Raw genomic sequence first — 5000 nt, 5'->3', positions numbered from 1 at the left:
ATACGTCTATTATCAAACGAGTACATATGTCTGCGTGAGTATGTTTACGTGTGACTGTGAGTGCTTCTCTGTGTGTGTGCGTGTGCGTGCGCGCGTGTCATCACACGAGTATACAACTCTATGACAGAAAGCAAGTATTAATGCAATAAAGGTCCGACAGGAGCGCGTGCAAGTCATTACTTACGCAATCGGGTATATAGTTATGTAATTACATGGAGGTGCACTAATATCGTCATAGATATGCAAGAACACTAATTAACATAATTCTACATAAATTATTATAAAGAGACTGTAATAAGATATAAAACAGGAAGTGAGGAAGTAAAAAAGAAATTATACTTTGGGATTAAAAGGTTTGAGAAACATCTGGAAAGGCGCATATCGCTGTAAGAAGGGAGAATTGTTATGTAGAAGGAACAATAGCAAATATTGTATAAGTGCAATGGTAAATGAATTGATGTATATTGTATTAATTTTGCTGTATCACCAAGGTCAGTACGGTATTCCAAATATTCAGTGGAATTGGATAATACTGGACCTATTATGAAAATAAAAAGTGAGGAAATGTAGAATGAATACTTATAGAATTTAATATATATATATATAGTGTTAAATAAAAGAATGGGAAGTGAGACGCGTACATTGATTTATATTGGACAAATGAGAGCAGAATGACCACTACACCTTGTAAGGATATGGTGGTATTGAAATGGTAAATATATCTCGTGACTTGATTTTCACGCGGTTGCGATCTTGAGATGGGAACAGTTACAATTCGTAACTAGTGATGTTTTATTCTTTGGTGTGTGTGCAGTCTAGCAGTTGTGTTTGTTCCTTAGTTTAGGTTTAGCATTTCTTAACTCTTCACTGGTTGTTTTTGTGATGTATTTTTGTTTGTATTTCTTGTAATTGTTGGAAGGCCTATGTATTAACTTGTTTATGATTTGTTCGTAAGTTAGTCTTGGGACATGTTTTCTCTTTTCTGTGACTGAAAAGTGTGTAATTTTGTTTCAGACATACTTCTAAAACATACATGCAAAACAAGAATACCCTTTCACCAACTCACGAAAAATAGAGCACCTAATCAATAAACACGAAATGCAAAACGATAAACTAGCGCAAGCACTAGACTACATGCTCACCAACAATTACAAACATATCACAAAAACTTACTTAAAAAACATATGAAGAGGCGACGAATAACAAAAATCAATCAGCATGCAGCGACAAACACTAGACAAACAAAGGCACTAGAACTTAGACACACAAACCAAAGGACATATTACAAGTAGAAAGTTATATCAGTTCTTGCTTTAAGATCGTATGTGCGTGAAACTCGTGTCGCGAGACACACTTCCTATTTCAATACAACTGTGTGTGGATGAGTGCGTGCGTGTGTGGGTGTGCGTGGATGAGCGTATTTGTGTGTAAATGTGTGTGTGTGTGTATGTGTGTGTGTGTCTGTGGTGTATACATACGTTGCATTTCGGCAACAAGTAAGCAAAAGGACAAACATCTGGCTGTAAAGGCAGCAGGGGTTTCTTCAATATAGAAGATGGGAGACGTCACCCGGGTTAGTGCTAACTTGACAGAAGTTGGAGTGAGAACAACACCAAATATATCACCTATATATATATATGTGTATATATGATTGATTGATTGATTGATTGATTCTAGTTTCAGCTCATGAGCTGTGGCCATGCTGGGGCACCGCCATTTGGTGTTGCTACATGGTTTTACTTCACGAAAGCTTTTTAGCAACTGCCATTTGGTGCATGAGAGAGTTCGATGCAGCTGCCCTCATCTGCACCTCCTGTCGTGAAGTTGGTTCATCTGGGATACCTGACAGGAAGAGATCCAGTTTCATTTTAAAGACATCTGCATTCACCCCATGCAGGTCTCTTAGGTTCTTCGGGAGGATATTGAAGAGCTGTGGGCCTCGGAAGCCCAGGCTATCACAGTATCTTGTCCTACATCTTGATGGCAAATTTGGAGTCCTAGGCACCACGCAGTGGCGCCCAGTTCTGGCATTTGTGTAACTCTCGATGCCAAAGTTTGGGACAAGTCCCTCCAGGATCTTCTAGATGTATATTATGGCATATCTTTCCCGCCTACGCTCCAAGGAATATAGTTTTAATCTCTTGAGTCTTTCCCAGTAGATTATATTCTGCACAGAGGCTATCTTCTTCGTGTAGCTACGTTGGATCGCCTCAAGTTCTGTGATCAACTTGACACTGGATGGTGACCATAACTGAGAGCAATATTCAAAGTGGCTTAGGACAAGTGTCCTCCAGAGGACCATCATGGTTTCTTGTTTTCTTGTTCTAAAGGTTCTGAGAATCCATCCGGCCAGTCGTCTACATTTCATTGCCAATTTAGCAACATGTACACGAAAGGTTGCGTCATCACTCATGTAAATACCCAGGTCACGCACTGATTGTGCCTCTGGGATTGCAATTCCTCCGGGTCCAGTGTATTCATGGGTATTGCATTAGTTTTGCATGCTGATAGTATAAAGCTTGAAACTTTTCAGCATTGAACTGCATGCTATTCTTTTCAGCCCACTTGTATATTTTGTCCAGCTCACATTGCAGGCGTTTAGTGTCCTCAGGGTTCTGTATTGCTGTGAAACTTTTGTATCATCTGCATAACTTGTGATCGTGGTTCTCTGCGTGCTGAGGGCATGTCTGAGAGAGCCATTATGAACAGTAGTGGTCCCAAAACAGTGCCCTGCGGAACACCGCTCACTATTTGCGTGTTAATGGAAGTGGCCCCATTGGCTACTACCACCTGACTTCTATCTTTCAGAAAGTCATGAAGCCATTCTCCCAGTTTTCCAACTATGTTGAGATCACGCAGTTTGTGACATATCATTCCATGATCGACTTTATCAAAGGCCTTTGCAAAGTCGAGATATATCACTTCCACATTTGAGTGGTTGAGTAGTCGTTTCAGTACCCAGTCATAGTGTTGTAGGAGCTGAGTTAAGCAGCTTCTCCCTGGTCGGAAACCATGCTGGGTGTCGGGCAGCAAGTCATTTTCTTCAAGGAAGGTGATCAGTTTCCTTCTGACTATTCGTTCCATGACCTTGCTGATGTGTGAGGTCAGAGAGATAGGTCTGTAGTTCTTGGCCTCCGCTCTGCTACCTCCTTTATGAATAGGGCATATTTTACCTTCCTTCAGTTTTCTTGGAAGTTTGCCAGCTGCAAGGAAGCTCTGAAAGAGGAACTGCATATATATATATATATATTCCGGTCATTCAAAATGCGACCACGTGTGTACCGTTGGCGATTTTTTTCCCTCTGTCTTCCCTTCTCTGGATCTTCCTTCTCCTATGTTTCCAACGAAGAGCTCCACTCGAAACGTTGAACCCTCCTTCTTACCTTCTTTCCTGAGCGTCCAATAATACTATATTTCTTTCACGCCCTCGCGTTGTTGTGTTTCTTTGTGCTTTCTTGTTTGGATAACTATATATATATTATTATATATATAATATATATATATATATATATATTATATATATATATATATTAATAACATGTATATATATACCATATATATATATAGTATGTATCATATATATAATATATATATATATATATATATATATATATAGAATAGATATAGAGTATATATGTATATAATTATATATATATATTATATATATATTATATATATATATATATATATATACAAGCACCACACACCACATATATATATGTATATATGTTTATATTATGTATATAAACACATATACATATACACACACATACATATTAGGTTGGCAACTAAGTTCCAACTGTTTTTTAAAATTTTGGAATTTATTGCGTTTTTAAATTTTGGAATCTATGTTTTTCGAGAATTCTATTTTTGAATCATTTTGGCATCTATTTCCTTTCTGTTTGTTTCTTTTTTCTAGTTAATTTTTGTTTATTTTCAGATCATTAAAATGGAATGTCAAGTTAAGAAAAACGAACATTTTCGACACCTCCTTCTTTTTGCTTTTAATCAAGGTTCTAAGGCCGCAAAATCTGCTCGCGACATTTGTGCTGTGTATTGAGAAAGAACCGCTCGTGATTAGTATGCCAAGTTCATAAATGGAAATTTTGACCTCAAAGATGCACCTCATTCTGGCCGTCCATTTGAGTTCGATCAGAGCGATTAAACCAACTTTTGCACGAAAATTCTCGTCAGACGACAAGGGCACTGACAGAGGAAATGGAATGCTCTCACACTGCTATAAAGAAGCATTTTCACTCGATGGATAGGTTCAGAAGTATGGAGCATGAGTTCTGCATGCTTTAAGTGACAACAACAAAAATCAACGAGTCACAATCTCTGCTGGTTTGCTTGCTCGTCATCGCTCAACTCATGGACACAAGCAACGATTTCTTTACCGTTACTGGCGATGAAAAATGGTGCCTGTACATCAAAATGAAGCAGCTTAAGGAATGGCTTAGCCCCGGTAAACAAGCGACACCGCACGAGAAATAAGATCTTCATCCGCGTAAAACGATGTTGTGCGTATGGTGGGACTGTGAAGAGATTATCCATTACGAATTGCTTGAACAGAATCAAACGGTCAACGCGGAACTCTATGTTCAACAGCTGGAACGATGGAACGACTCAACGCGGCTATTCAAGAGAAAACACATACTCAGCAGCATGGAGTTCTTCTGCTGCACGACAACGCCCGCTCTCATATCGCCAATATGACCAAGGAAGCTATTCATACGCATGGCTGGGAAGTGCTGCCACACCCACCGTACTCTCCTGGTTTGGCACCAACGGATTTCCACATATCCTGATCTCTTTCAAATGCTATGCGCAACGATAACACTTCATCGGTAATGTAATGTTTTGAAGGAAGAGAGCTGAAAACAGAGACACACAAGCACGCACCTTCAGGTACAAACAGATAGACAGAAACGCACGGTAAGACTCACAGAGATATGCATAAACACGGTTATTGACCTACATAATTATTTTCAAATAAATAC

At 39.0% G+C, this 5000-nt stretch overlaps 1 protein-coding gene across 4 annotated transcripts in view; it reads right to left on the bottom strand.

The window, feature by feature from the left end:
* LOC115214895 (5'-nucleotidase) overlaps positions 1-5000 on the bottom strand; it is a 373486-nt gene that overhangs the window by 57403 nt on the left and 311083 nt on the right. The gene's annotated exons all lie outside the window — the stretch shown is intronic.

This window comes from Octopus sinensis, linkage group LG1, assembly GCF_006345805.1.
Source record: "Octopus sinensis linkage group LG1, ASM634580v1, whole genome shotgun sequence".
NCBI classification, from domain to species: domain Eukaryota; kingdom Metazoa; phylum Mollusca; class Cephalopoda; order Octopoda; family Octopodidae; genus Octopus; species Octopus sinensis.
Note: the sequence above shows the minus strand (reverse complement) of the source record. Positions and strands in the feature narration are given on the sequence as shown.